This window comes from Anopheles coluzzii, chromosome 2 (genome assembly GCF_943734685.1).
Source record: "Anopheles coluzzii chromosome 2, AcolN3, whole genome shotgun sequence".
NCBI classification, from domain to species: Eukaryota; Metazoa; Arthropoda; class Insecta; order Diptera; family Culicidae; genus Anopheles; species Anopheles coluzzii.
The window spans coordinates 124,461,987-124,477,432 of record NC_064670.1 but is presented as its reverse complement, the minus strand read 5'-3'; the positions used below and the strand labels follow the sequence as shown (position 1 = coordinate 124,477,432).

At 47.0% G+C, this 15,446-nt stretch overlaps 1 protein-coding gene across 18 annotated transcripts in view; it reads left to right on the top strand.

Moving 5' to 3' along the window:
• LOC120948186 (potassium channel subfamily T member 2) overlaps positions 1-15,446 on the top strand; it is a 153,832-nt gene that overhangs the window by 56,800 nt on the left and 81,586 nt on the right. For 6 of the 18 annotated variants that reach the window (XM_040364261.2, XM_049606690.1, XM_049606695.1 and 3 more), the window contains exons 1-2: positions 7,063-7,232; positions 8,053-8,458. The exons of 5 other annotated variants lie outside the window; for them this stretch is intronic. The gene's annotated coding sequence lies outside the window, so the exon portion shown is untranslated. Of the gene's footprint in view, positions 1-7,062; positions 7,720-8,052; positions 8,459-15,446 lie in introns of those variants that run through there. 7 more of the 18 variants (XM_049606696.1, XM_049606700.1, XM_049606699.1 and 4 more) reach the window with 4 other exon arrangements.

Here is a 15,446-nt window from a genome sequence, read left to right as displayed (position 1 = left end):
TTTATCTTCATGTTCATTCCATAATTTCTTGCATTGAAACTTCCCACTCGTCTCAAGTCTAGACTTATAATCCGTTGTACATCTCAACTGGTTAGCGGCAAAAGTAAAGAAGAAGAAGAAAATTAATTTCTCTATCTTATCGCACAATCTGTGTGCTTTGCTCGAAGGGAGTCTGTGCAAATCCAAGTAGAAAAAGCGCTCCCCTAAAGCGTTTGTCGTCGACAGATTCAGGTTTGCTCCTGTTGCAGAAGCAAGATTATTATCTTGTCCCGTTTTTTTTCTTGTCCACAGGGCCTATATGTTCTGCTTTAGCTCTTATCGGAGTGTTTTTTCTTCTCTTTCTTTTCGTTTTTTGCAGGTAAGTGGCCCAACAAACATCCTTCTCCAGAAAGCCTGAGAACGCAAATGTGGAACAAACTTGTAAAGCAATCATTTCCTGCAAGCCAAAGCAAAAAGAAGTGTGGTGGAGTCGTATTACATACAGGCAAGTGATGTTGTTTTTTTTTTAAAGTCATTCTCCAACCAACGAAAGTGGTCCGGGATACGGTCGTGTAGTCCGGCCGTCGTCCTTGTCGTCGTCGTCGAGTAGTAGGGGTTGTTGTTTGTTGTGGAGATTTATTTTAACCAGCAAGCTGCAGGAAATTTTAATTGCAATCCTAGCCTACTATGATGTGGAGCGCTGTGGGGAACGGGGAACCCACGTGAGCGTGAGGGTTGTTTGCAGCCACCTCGGCATGATAAGGCGGCATGCAAACGACCTAACAGGTTGGTGAGAGTGTACGACGACGAACAAGAAGTGATGTTGAAGAAAGGTTTCATAAGCCATGTGGAGGTGCCATGTGGACAACCCTGGCTGCCCATGGGGACACCCTGCGTAATGAATATTAATCACCCCCAGCGTCACATTCGGACGGTGCATAGCGTCCAGCGGTGGTGGTGCTGCTGCAGTTGCTGGTGCGCACACGGTAATAATGCGAAACATGTCCCGGGTCGAAAGGGGTTGTCTCGTACTGCACGCAACCCAATCAAGCGATGCTTCCAAAGCGTTCAACGCGTGTGTGCGCATGGGGTGTCGCAACCCGGCGCGCAATCGACATTCGGGTAGGAATAAAATGCTTACTAATGAACGCATGTTGCACAAGCATTTAATTATGGAATTTATTACGACAAAAATGTAATAAGTCTTTGGGTGTGTAAAAGGGGTGTCCGCAGCCTAGCCGAGACATTGACCGTGGCACAGTGTGCCCGTTTAATTGTACGCAAGTGGATGGTACGGGGTGGCGCCAACACGCCGGTCCCAAGACCGGTTATTTGGCGCTACGCAACGTAGCGAATGCATCTGGGATCTCGCTCGTCGGCGGCTCTGGGTTTTGGGGCAACGAACTAGTCACTCAGCGTGAGTGCCACATGGTGTACATGCGCACGAACACTGAGTGCCATGGTTGCGGCATGAACACTGAGTGCCAACACTAAGTAACTGACAGTTGGCGCTTGGTGATGTTTCACCGTTACTTGTTCGAATGTTCATTGCTACATGCTCTTCGAATTCATTCATTCTTGGTGTTCATTTCGCGCAATCAGAAAGCTTCATTAACGGAGCTTTTTCGAAGTAGAAAACCATTTCGTCTGCCCGCCGCGTGCCTTTGAACAGCTCTTTGAATTTGAATATCATCATTTCCTTCCCAAAAGCTCCCCTTCTCATTATATATGTGTAATGTGGGTTTTTTTGCGTTTATTTTTAAACATTCTCTTTTGCGTTCGAGTTTCGTGTTTGTGCCGTCAGCCGGAAGGTACTCAGCGAAGGTTATTCTTGGACCCGTGCGCGTCCGTGCTGCGGGACCATTTGCAGTTTCTATTTCGCAACCATCTCCACTAATCTCTGGTAATAATTACTCCACACGCGTAAGAAGCACCAACGACGGCTACGACGACGACGAAAGCGCGTCTCATTAACGGAAATATTAGCGCATAGTCGGTCGGTCGCAGTAGCGTGGTGTTAGGGCTTAGGGTGTAAAAAATTAAAAAAATGTGTTTGTTTTTACCGTTGGCATTTATTAACAGTGACTCCCGGCCGGTGGGAGAGGTGGGCTTGAGGCTCGTTAATTAGAATTTCGCTTTACGCTTTACTCCTACCATCGGTCGAGCCGAATATTGGCATGCAGGGGAGCGGACCAGAGTAGCCTTGGGTCACTTGCGCTGACCTATAGAAGTTGTGGCCGAATCGCTGGACCATAGCGCGCGATGGAGTGTGCAGGCTCCTGAGGACGTCGACACTGTTTACACACCTTGAAGTAAATGCACTTTGTAATAAATCATTCATTCATGCTTCACATGCTTTCACACGCTTTCGTGGAAATTTGAGCCAGAGGTTTGGCAAGCTTTCGCAATGATTTTGGATGGCAAAAGACGCTTCAAAGTAACAAAAAAGAAGGGAGAGAAAAAATATCGAGCCATGTCAAATATGGGATAAATAATTAATGCAATAAAGTTTAAGTGCTGCCGAGTCTTGTGCGGGTCCTGGGTGCGAATGCTCACCCGCCTCGCTCCCGGGGACATATGCAAATGGACCTTTGGAAATGCAAAAAGGTATGCGACTCACTACACACTTTCATTCCCTCTTTCTCCTGTCGAACTGTACTGACTTCAGCTAAGTGTATGTTTTTCGTTTTTTTTTTGTTATTGCCAACAGTGGTTTTTTCTAACCCTGAGACACACTTTACCCATTTCGTTTCACGTCAATCGGCATCTTTATGAGCATGGAGGGACAGGGGAAAGTTGTTCCCCACGTGCATAAGAAAGCTTTCTGGTGGAGCCTTCTTAGCGGAAAAGCAAAAGTGACAAAAGCGTGGTTGTGAGTTTTTGTGAGTATAATCGAGTTGAAAGGTGAGGCCGTAAATCAAGCACACAAGCCAAGGTCGGCTTAGAAGCTGACCGTGGCGAACGGGACGAGAACCGGGGTTGGGTGGTGATTCTTTCGGATTATTTTTGGAACGCACTGATTGCACGGCTACACGCAAAGCACTCATAAAAATTGATTACGCATAAATGAATCCAAGCCGGTAGCGTGTTCTGTCCGCCAGACATTAATTGTTGGCTATCGATTTCAATCCTCACTTCCTGTGCATAATCGCCGCCTGCTGCGTTGTGCATTATGCCGGCGGCAAGTCACAAGCCATGATTTTGCGCTGCTTCTCTAACTTCTCTGGTTTGGTTTATAACCATAGAAGAAGAAGAAGCCGTCGGCTGCGCATTATATGACATGATGTTTGTATGCCCATTCGCTCAGTACAAAGTTGAGCCCTGATGTTTGCTTCCTTCGCAAGCATATTTACGGCTATGACTGGTGGTTTGGTTTATGCGTTTTTCCCCCCTTACGAGTGTCTGAATGCTGGGAACTGCTGGCCTCAGCCACTTCTCTCAGTAAACTCCTTCCCGTCCGAAAGGAAAGCGTGGTAACTTCTCCGGCGTACATCAGCAAAATATGTTCGGCGCTTGTTTTTCGGGCCGTTCCTGCAGGCGCTACTGCTGTTAAGGATGGGGAGACTTTTCTAAAGGCACGGCCTACTACTGTGTGTGTGTGCTGCTGTTGTTGCTACTGCGAAATGACCCGGGTCGGGGAAGGAGTCGGAGTGGCGACGATTCGCGACTGTAAAGAACAAAATACTGTTCCCCGGAATAATTAACATGTCCCGGTTGTGCTTTGCTGTCGCCGGGGCAATGTAATACACCATCCCGTTCGACACCGAAATGCTTTCGTCGCGAGCCGTTGTTGGTGGGTCGTTTGGCGCGCGCGCGCGCGGACAAAGAAATCAAGATGAGCTAAAGATGTTTGTTAAATACAAGTAAAAGAGCATGCCCAAAACTTCAGGTTTAATGGAAGAAAGGGAGGGTGCCCATTGTAACCTTTTTAAAGCTGACTAGAAAGGTTTGTTCTAAGAAGATGAACTCTGGAATGAATTAATTGAGCAAACTCCATGGACAATGGAACAATTTTGATACACCTTTAATTGCATTGCAACTAAATGCGTTTACTGTACAAGATCGTGATCGATCGAAGGCACGTCCTAAACATCCTGGCATTCATTTCAAAGGGAGTGAGAAAATCAATTTTTCCCACCAGCTATCCACATCATGTCATCGTGCCGTTCAGCTGTTGAAAGAAACGTGGTCCATTCTGGTACAACTAATTGAATGATATTTCCAATTTATTCCTGCAATTAAAATCAACCAGCATGATCATCGGCTTCGACGTTTCCGACGTACTGGAAGGCGAACGAGGGCGAACCTGCTACGGCTGCCATCGTATAGCGTACCAGACACGTATACGCTCCCAAACCCACGGCACTGTTTACATTTCCTCACTCGTTAAACGTGTATTTACAATTTTCTCGTACAGCAGACGCATGCTGGGGGAACCCGAAGCGTTCGGCTTCGACTCGCCGGAGCAGAAAGTTAGAATGAAAAATTGAAATGTCGGCATAAAGCATAAAGAACAAAAAAATACATACAAAAGGCGACTGGGAATGGTAGTTAGCGTAAAACACACAGAACAGACGCGCAAAGGACGTGTACCAAGATTTACCGATCATTCTGCCTCAGACAACCGGTTGTACGAGGTACGTGTCCGGCTTCGTTCTATGGTTTCATTTTGAGGTAAAAATAACAAAAAAGGGTTCCCGTACTCAGATTCCTTCCAATTGCTCATCGAAAGTCGGCAGCCGCAGGCGAGCAATGATGCTCCAAATGGTGTTGTTGGATCATAATTTTTAATTAAATATTGCATGCCTCATTAGCGCTGGAGATTGAAAGAGTGGGGCCGAAGTTGGCCAACCGCTGACGGGCGATTTTACATTCCCTCGTGTTCCAAGGTGCAAATTGTTGATGCCAGCGTGTAGTTTCCTGCTTGCGCGAGCACGTGCGAAACGACGTACAAGACCGATCGAAGGGAAAAATCCCTTTTTTATTATTTATTCTACCCCGGTGGGCAAAAGACGAAGGGACGATGAAAGACACAGAGACTTTTTGATCGATTTTGAAGGATCATTCTGACCGTTGAGGAGTGATTGAATAAAGGGAAAAGTTTCAAATCATCTTCATCATCATCGGCGACAAGGCGATCGGCAACAGCTGTTCTGATTACGCGTAATAGGGCAACAGGTCGAAAATGGGCAACAGAGCGTGTTTGCGTCTGTTCTTTCAAACAAATCCCTTTACCTTGTGCGTACCTTCGTGTGCGCGAACGCAAAAGATAAACATCTCAAGAGCGCAGATGAAGCACACAGCACACGCACAAGCTGTTGAGTGATCAAACACTTTCTTACAAGAAGAGCTGAGCTAAGACACTCACTGTCCTTCGATGGCTTGATTGCGGGCGACTGTTTGAAGGTAATTAACTAAACGAGATTTAAAATGAGCCTTTCTCGAACAGGTCAACTCTAACAAAAACATAAATCTATTAAAGTTTATGAACCCAACCATTTGCGCCAGAAGTGTCTTGCGCTTGCAGCCGCATGGGCACGGCTCTTTGCACGTGGCGTTACACCTCGCACAAACGGTTGTTGTTGTTGAATAAACAGCACCTCGTGGTGGAGAGAAAAGTTGCAGCTTTGTTGGTTGTTTGGAGAAGCGCGGTCTAGGGAAGAAGAAAGAAAGGAAGGAAAAAACTTTAACTTTATGGCGCAGGGTCACGAAGCAGTAAAAGAGTTCCCATCTTTGAGCAGCGTTTCCACGAGTTTCCAATCAGGGACCCTTGGTCACAAGTTTATCGTGTAGCACACCGAGGGTTGGTTGCTTTCGTACGGAGAAAGTTTTTTATCTGTTTGTGTCCGTGTTGCGGAAAAGTAGACTTCTGCCAGGAGGTTAACGCTGGACGGAGCTGGCCGAAAGGTTCGCTGGGCAGTTTGCCTGTTTGCTGGCACACTGTAAACGTTGGTGTAAATCATGTGACGTGTGTGTGTGTGAAGGGTGTAGGGAAAAGGGGGGAAATAATGGTTCAACTCTGGGTGAACAGTTTGTTTTTCGGTACAGTAGCCTACATTGCGCGTGAAACTATTTTTTTTTTTAAGGTTTTACTGGCTTTGGAGAGAGAGTTTGAAGTGAACGATAGTGTGAGCTTTTAAATTTATAAAATCAATAAACCAAACAAGCTTTCTTGTGAACAAAAACATCATAAAAGGCATGGAAAAATTGTCATAAATCAATCCTAACATAACCAAATTCAAAGTGAATGGAACCCCTTACAAAGCTTTCTGGGTCATTAGCAATCAGAGTGAATTATACAGCTATAAAACTCAATAAAAGTATGAAACAACTTCCCTCTGGTTTGACGGCAACGATTTGAGATTCATTGTTACGTTGAAGATGTACACCCCTGTTAAAAGAAGCACTTTAAATGAAAATATTCAAAAATTAACTCAAACACAACCTTAGACAAATCAATGCTTTTCAGCATTCAACAACTAAAGATTCGCACGAAAGCTTTTGAAGCTGAAGGAGAAAGTAAAAGCATTGGAGAAAGTATTCTGCTTTTGCGGAGGAGAAACGAAAGATTCTTACCATCTGCACCGATAATCAGAGAAAGTAGAATCTTCTCTGGTTTACGTTCTGGAAATCCGAAGCTTCTGGCACGTTTGTCCAACTTCTCCTCCGTTCCGAACACTTGCCACCTACTTTCCATCACGATACTACAACCCCTTCGAGTGGGTTGGAATTTCCCCTGCCGATGAAAGGGAAAAGCTTGAGCTTGGTGTGAACAGCGCAACACGAGCAGTGGTCTCGTTTTTCCACATTGCTGAAACTCTGCATACACTCTGCGTTGTGCTCTTTCTCTCTCGGCCTTTCAATCTCTCTCGTTTCACTTTCAATCGCCACACCAAGAGGATACAACAACATCGAGGAGAAGAAATCTTTCGCTCTCCTCGGAAAACCACAGCAGCGTCTCTGAAAGCTTCCAAAAGAGGACGCTTTCAGTTCGATCATCTCGTCGTCGTCTGTCTGCAATTCTGTGTGAGTGTGTGAGAGAGAAAAGATAAACACAGACCCATTTGCTCCAACGCAGATCGCAACGAATGATGACGCCGAGAGCCGCTCCGAAGCCGAACGTGTGCGCCACACAAAGCGCCACACTACTGTGCACCAACGGCAACCAACGGCTCATGCCGGTTTCGGGTGGCAGCGCGCGATTCAGTTGCGATCCTAACGTCCCCGTGCACGAAAGTTTGCTCCGTCTGTCGGTGTGTTGTGGTTCGCTTTCCGCCCGTTGTGTGTTCCGCTTGGTCGCTGGTCGTTTCGCGTGCGTGCGTCCGGAAGGAGTGCGTGCAGCAGCAGCTCACTCACTGCTATTTTTGTGGTTCTTTTCTTTTCCCTCAATTTCGGGACGCCATTTTTCCCCGTGTTGAGTAGATTTTCCCTTTTGTTTAAGGAAACAAAACGAACCTTCATCAAACGTGCTACCGGGACTAGAAAGAAAAAGGACGGAATCGATCCTCGGAAGACGGTTGCCTGCCGGAAAGTACCGGAGCGAACCGGATATGTCTGTCCCGATTCGATTCCGCGCCACACGATTCGATTCGATTGTGGCCTTGCGCAAGTGAATCCGGTCGCGTGAAACCGTGAACCAGTAACCAGTAAGAAGACACAAAGGAGAGATAGTGGGGAGGGTGTTTCGACAAGGGTTTGGGCAATTCGCTTGCCTTCCTCCACGGGCTTGCGCCACGCACCGTAAGTCGTTCGATCGAGCATGCCGGATACACGTTTTCAATGTTTGACAGTGTCGAGAAAACCTTCGTTAAACTGTGCATCTGTGTGTGTTTGTGTGATCGTGTATATGGCAAAAAACCAACCAAGTGAACGGTTCTTCAGCTCGATTAGTGACTAATCCTTGTTGTTGGAATTGGCTGAGACATTTCGTCTCCTACTAACCCGCTCCTTCTAGCACGCACTGTACTGTTCCATTAACAATCCACTTAATGTACGACTGCATTAATCAACGCGTATAATAAAAGTACCTTTTTCTTGTTCCTCATTGTTTCATTTCACCCCGCCTTCTCCTAGCTTTTCCTAACACCCAAAAAGCGTCATCGATTGCGCACGGCAGCTCGCTGCGCTACAGCCACCACGCGTATTGTTTCAGTGCCATGTGTCGTAGCGTCCTTTTGCTCGCGTGTATGTGTGTGTGTGTTGCGTGTAAATGAATGTGTGATATCCAGTGGAGTAAATAATAGAGCTTTAATCGTCCGTTCCCCCCCGTCCACGCCCCCTTCACCCACCACGAAAACATCATCCTTTTGGCGGAGGAGAAGCAGGAAAACCTCAAAACCCACGACATCCATGTAACCGGGCCTAAACAACCGTTTTCCACTTCCACTCCCGGAACCGCGACGCGACGCTTCCCGTACGTGTGTCTACTACTGTGAATGCAGCACTCAAGTTGAACGGTGTTTTTATACGACTAATCCAGGTGATAAACCCAGCTACAGATAGTTCTTTTTCTTTACAAACTACCATGCGTCTCCACCGCTAAGAAATCAGGAAACAGCCTCGTGCTTCTCGTGTCTTTAACCCATCTTCTTAACGCCCCTCTACTCGCATCGCATCGAAGTAGTCCATGGTGGATTTTCGATCACAAAATATGATTTCCTGGAGGCGTTTTTCTTTTCTGGTCACACCCCGAAAGCCCCTCCCCTGCCTGACCCTCTCTCCATCATTTAATCTAATTTCGAAGGTCAGAGACACAAAACCCAAACATCAGCCTGCCATGTTTGTCCTTTTGTTTTACCTACTCCTGTGGCATAGGGCAGGATTTCAAATGACTTCCGGCGGGTTTGGCTTCCTGGTGGTTTGGCTTCCATCCGGATGTCGGATAGGAAGAAATATTGTACGTGTATTCTGTGTCCCTGTGAGCTGGTGTGCTGGTTTCCGTTGTGCTCTTCTTCACTGTGGGTTAGTGTTTACCATCACATAGGTCGCGCTCTTGTGTGTGTTTGTGTGTGCCGGTCCTCACCACCTGTGAAAGTGGAGACAGTAAACAAACACTCATAGGACACCGTGCCGAACCGTCCGGTCTGGTCTCCAGCATCAGCTAGCGAGGCATAATTTGGTGTTTTGCAGGCTGTGTGCTGTTGGGCGGATCGCTGACACGGTGCGGAAAATCGATAATTCAACACGCGGGCACAGGCTGTAGCCCGTTTCCGGGCCCGTTCGGACATGTCGGACGAGGACGTGCCCAAGCGCCAGTGTTTTGCTGGTGGCATTAATTTGTTATCAGATTGAGCCGTGGAATCAGGTGTGTGTTAGGATTTTGTATCTCACAGTGGCAGCGTCGGATATGGATACGGCTGACAAATCCACCCGCAATGACACGATTTTCACCTTTGCGAAGCGTTGTAATGGCGAGGCGATCGGCTCAGAGGAATTAGTGTCGAGTTGACCTATTTGTGCCACCTGAGCTGTGTGTGTGTGTAGGTATGTGCTTGTAAATCGATCAATTGATTAATGGAATCAACAAACTTTTCCACCTCAGCAGCGTGCAGGTGCGTGTGAGGTGTGATGTTAAAACGCTTCTAAATGCCAGTGAAACAAAGTAAGCCATAAGCACTACCAGCAACTGTCACGCCAGGACTCCACAGAGCATAACACGGAGCGCAACATAACAACTGACAGCTGCCAAACGCTTCAGAAAACGCTTGGGAAAGCAGGTAAAGCGTTTCATTAACTGTCGGTCATCGTAGTAGGTTGGTAGCTTGTCTATGAGCAATGAGCGGCCTACTAAGGATATTCAAAACATGTTACCATCAAAGAAGCGTTTTCTGAAGCGTTTGGCAGCTGTCAGTTGTTATGTTGCGCTCCGTGTTATGCTCTGTGGAGTCCTGGCGTCAGATGGCAGTGGGACGCTCTACTTCAACGCTTACTACTTGCCTGGGTGGATGCAAAACGGTTCGAAAATTGATTGGAAATTGGTACGATTCTATTAAGCACGTGTTGGTGTGGAAGCGTTTCTGTGTTTGTGTGAATCAACAGCCAAAGTGTGCGTTCCACGTGAGGCTTATTGATGAGTCAGATCTCGTCCGCTCGCTCGATTCACTTCGGGACCACCGGGGTGTTACAGTGACGAAACCCGTTCTTCACACGGCTTCAAAAAAGTCATCAATAGCACTCTGTGTTGTTTATTTTTTCACCGCTTACGAAGAAGCAAGAGAAGAAGCGAAAAAAAACGAAGAAGAAAATTGACCTTGAACAGGTACAATGTCACTCACACACCGGGGTGTATGTGTGTGAGGTGTTTTTTTTTTTGAGATACATCCTTAAAAGCGTGAACGGTTCATGTCTGGAGAAGTGTATTCTGCATGAACGGGCGATTGGAATCAATCGAACATCTGACCTTATGCATATGTCCGTATGCCCGTGCTTTAGATAAATGGGCCTACATCATTCTTTGGATCGGGTGACACTTGTATCCACTTGCATCCCAATGTCTAGTTGCCAGTTTGCATTGATAGATCTCTGAGGTCGCATCTCGGGTGTGAAGCTATCGTCATCATTAGACGCCCCATAACGAGAGGTCAATCGATCGATTCTGTCCGTGCGCTATCCTTCTCCGAGCTACAGAACAACAGCCACACACACACACACACACACTCCAGCGCATACATTGTAGCGCTCTTGATGGTAATGAATTTTTCATTCCCACTCGAAACCGAACCACCCAAATCGATCGTCGATTTTGATAAGCGGCTTAAGAAGCACCCGGGTTGCCCTTGAAAAGGGACGTGGAAAGGGATGGGAAATGGAGAAAAAACCTCCCAGAGGTAGACTGATAAACACTGCCGCCCTTACAGCTGGGAGTGGCCCCCGTGAGCGTGTGAGTGAGTGAATGCCGAGATAGTTGTCGAGCTGTGAAGATGGAAATAAGGCTGAATAATAAATAGCGAACCCCTTTCCGCCCTCCCATGGGAAACAGGGGAGAATCTCACGGCTGGTGCCGTGACCAGGATAATTTGGATGAATAATCAATAAGCTAGCGGGACCCATCCGCCCCCCCCCCCCCCCACCAAAGCAGGGAAAGTAATAAACGATGTGCCTGCGTGTGTATGCATATACATCGGGATGCTTCTCCAACCCCGTGAAAGGTTAGGATTTAATTCCGGATCAAACAATATGGCGGCCAAGTGTGAACAAATGGAAAAATCGGGCTAATGCCACGGGGCACAAACATTCCACATCTACCGCTCTATATCGATACCATTCTTGATTTTCACACGCTTGGGCGTATTTGATTAAAAGCCAGTTCATGATGTGAACATTTTATTTTGGAGCGCTTCATCAAACAAAAGCACACACTGACATATCAAATCGATTCGATTTAATCCCCCTCCCCCCCTCAACTAATCCAGTGACGTCCGTTGAAGTAGCTTTTTTTTACGATCATCACCCTGTTCCCTGTTTCCATTTGTGTGCGGGTGTGTACGTGACGATGCTTTTTTATTGTGATCATCCGACAAACGAGATGCATCATTCGCAGTTTTGGAATGTGAGTGTGTACGGGGTTTTGTTGGGGGAATATTTTTATTCTCTCCCACCTAGCTTCATACAGCGGTTACCGGTTCTTGACAGCTTCCCAAGGGACTCGTTGCCCAAAGGCCGGGAGATGGAGAGATCGTTACAGACACACATTGCCCTAGAGCCCGAACCGCCCGGGACCGTCCCATCGGACCCATGAATGTCGGGAAACTTTAACAACCAAAAACTCCACTGGACCAACATTCCAACGAGCGCACGAGTCTGGGCGTGTGTGTGTGTGTGATTTTGGACGGTCGTTTTATGACGATGACTCGCCATATGGTCAGCTGCACTGTGTTCGGTGTGGTTTGTGATTTGAAAGAGAAATCCCTTTAGCTTGTGCGAAAGTGAATCTCGAACGGAGGCCATCTTGGTTTTGTATGATTTCAATTATTCAATCCCAGAACAGTCGTACGGTCGTATGGCCGCTTTCAACCGATTTCCGAGAGAAGCGGGCATTGAAATAAGAGCCCTTCGAAGGAAAGCCATCTGGTTGTTTGGTTGTACCGGAAAAGGGTTCATAATTCATTAGAGCGAAAGAGTGTATGCCATTCGCCTTCAGCCGTCCTACACTGATTGACTTTCTTTTTTACGACTTGCTTCAGGAAGGGCCAGGAAGTTCAAGGCTCGAAGACTGGAAGCAGCTTGTTGCTGACAAACTTACACAATGCTGTAAATTAGAGTTAATAAAAGTGTAGTCCGGTTTTGATCATCGTAAAGTTTTCAGACCACCGTTCCAACTGTGCAGTAGGCGACGTGCGAAATGGCTAATTAGCAATCTGTTTCCGCCACATTTACATCGCACTAACGCACTCCTCTGCGTATTACTCAACCGTTTTTCTTCACGCAATAACCCGGTGAGTGGGAAATGGCGCAAAAAATTAGCGCTCTAGACCATTCACACTCACACTTCTTCCTCGCCATCTTCCAGATGGGGATTATTATTTGTTGAAATTAGTCAACGAATGTTTGTTTACACTGTTTGTGCGCCCTCCTGCCGGCTGGGGAGCAGCGCCCGCGAGCGATTTATTTGCGTACGGTCCATGAACGATTGCGCGTTCGTGCGTGTCATGCGCGGACGGGGCCGGTGCATTCCATACACCCTTCCCTGCGCGTTCCGTTAGCTCTCCCTGGAACTGGGTAATGTGGTGGAACCCATAAATAAACTGGACGAAGCACCCCATTTTCGCTCAGTTCAGCAGAACGAAATCGATCAACGCAACATGGCGAGATGATGCTGCGGACCACCACCGACCGGACCACATGTGGCTGTGGCCAATCCCGAAGACCTATTATTGGCGCAAAACCGTGGCATTGTGGCTTGCGGAAATCAGCTGCTTGCGCTTATGCTTGCGCTCTAGCATTGGGCCATGAAATGTCAATAAATTACGCACCGAATGGATCAGTTTGCGTCATTTCTGGAAAAGGAACTCCAGCAAGCGGGTTGAGATCGCTGCGAGGGCCGATACTTCACTGTCAAATAAACTAGCTACAAGTACGCTCACAAAAGATGCTAAACGTAAATGTACAGCGAGGTGAAATGTTTGGCAGTTTTTTAAAGAAGCCCATACATCTTCACTAATACATTACAAAATTTAACGTAAACAGATTGAGTGATAGAGAAAAAACGCATTCTCACTCTTTTGTGGAGCGTAGTATTATTTTCCCTAGCAGCAAATCCTTCCAACCAGTGACACATCTAGTATCTATCCTCATAGCTCCTACTCCCCCAATCCGCTTGTGTGGTGTCAAATTCAAGGTTAACTCAATCAAACGCGACACTATGGACTGCTATGTTGTATCGGACTGCTGTGTGACGGAGAAGGGACCGAGCCCAGCTGAGTTGCCTTGTTGAAAGTGATCAATAAATCGTTAAGACTAGTGTACAGCAAAAGCACTTTTGCTGTCCGGATTGCATGACTTCAGGCGCACTGTACAGGGAGGTGCATAGATTCGTTGAAACTGTGTGTACAATTGCGCCTTGTGCTATGCAATTTGCATGACAGCATGGGGTTTTCTTAGGCCCTCCTTGACAGCTATTTTCCCATTGCTTTCTTACATTTTTTTCTTTTTACTTCCCTTAATCAAGCAAAAGAAATGAAAGCAAATGGATATGAAATTAATGGGGTTGTTTTGCGCACTGTTATTTTCATCAAATTCACCATCGGGTCAGTGTCACCGTGTTGTATGGCAGCGGGCAACAGATACACTCCAGCGTTCGTTCGTGTGTCGCATGTAACGAAATACCTTGTTAGAGTCATTATTCTGCCACCGTGCCGTGCCATCTTTTTTTAACCCAACCTCCCGCGAAACGGAAACGGGAAAACGAACAACTGTCCGTTTGTCGGACGCCTCATTGTGGTTTCGTTTTCTTGCCTTCGCTTTCCACTACCACATCATTCAATCGTATCAGTAGACGATGATTGCAGATACAGTCTTTGCTACTGTATCGTTAACTGTCTAACGATCGCGTCCTGCCAGGCCATGCTGGGCGGCCGCTTCTCGCTTCCCTTTTATTATCCAGCAGTTTCCTCGTTTGCACTCGTATGCCATCATATAAACAAATCATAATATACACTCCATGAATATAGACAGCCACCACACACATGCGGGCGAAGCAGTGGCCTGGCAAAAGGGCGCAAAAAATAATCATAATAATAAAACGTAATTGTGCTAATTTCGCTTGTTAACCAAGCGTTCGTTTCGCGAAGAAGTGCCACTGAGTTTGGCCGATGGTGGTGGTGAGTTGGAGCAAGCAGTGTATATTCATTAGAATCGTCGTCGACTACATGCGGCTGTGCTCCACAGGTTTGAGGGTGTGGGCCCGTAGGGTTGTTTGTTTAATATGAGGCAGCAATGAACTCGCCGCTGCTCGCCCCTCTCTCGCCCTCCCCACAGCCGTTTGCCGAACAATAATAGTAAGTCTGAGATTGCTCGTGAAGTCACTATCCCGTGCCGGTGCGGGATGTTGTTTCCATTTCATTAACGAGCCAACGAGCCAACCGACTTCTGCGTATCGTTCTTTCGAATGTGAATTTGGACACACGGTGGAGTAATATTGTTTTCTCGGCAAGTTTAACTCGCGCAACTTATAACGCGCTTGTTGACTGCTGCTTAGCAGTTGAGCATAATTTTGCAAATTTTAAGTGCATTGTCACATGGTTAGTTTCCTCCGTCCCGTCCTAGGGGCCCGACAGCAGTCTAACTTTTCCATTTCAATTTTCATTTGAGATTGTTATAATAACAACAACACCGTCGTCTCCCCCAGTTTCTTGTTATAAGACACTAATGAAGGCGAAAACCGGGTCAGCTGGATTGAACGTTGCCTGCTGGCGTGCTATCCGCGCGCTTCCCAATGTCCCGCGTGTGTAAGCCAATGAAGCAAGCATTTCCTCGACGATAATGAGTGCTTTGGCTGTGGAGCTTGGGCGAGCTGCTTGTAAAACTTGTCCAATTCCAAGGGCTTTCTTTGGAACTCTGGATTTGCAAGGATCCCTGGCAAACGAAGCTTTCTTGAAGATCGCCGCCAAGTGCTCTTGACTCTGTATCTTCGTTCGCTCTTCTTGCCATCGATCCACACTCCAGAAAAAGGAACAATAAACACACCGACCAGCCAGCCAGCAAAAAGCCAACCAATCTCCCACGGGCCAGTTGGCGGTGGGCAGGATGGAGACGGGAGAGAGAAAAGTTTTTGCGAAACCAGCGCGCCAGAAACATCAGAAGTCATCCTGTTGGTTATCAGTTACATGCTGGCGTGCCCCCTCATCCGACTTTCACTCGTGCTTACAAAGATCCGGAGCTAGTTAGGCAGCGCCCGAACAGTGGATTGGAACTGTTTGAACAACTTCTCGAGAGTGCTCTTCGGCAAACTTCATCCCGATTTGTTTTTG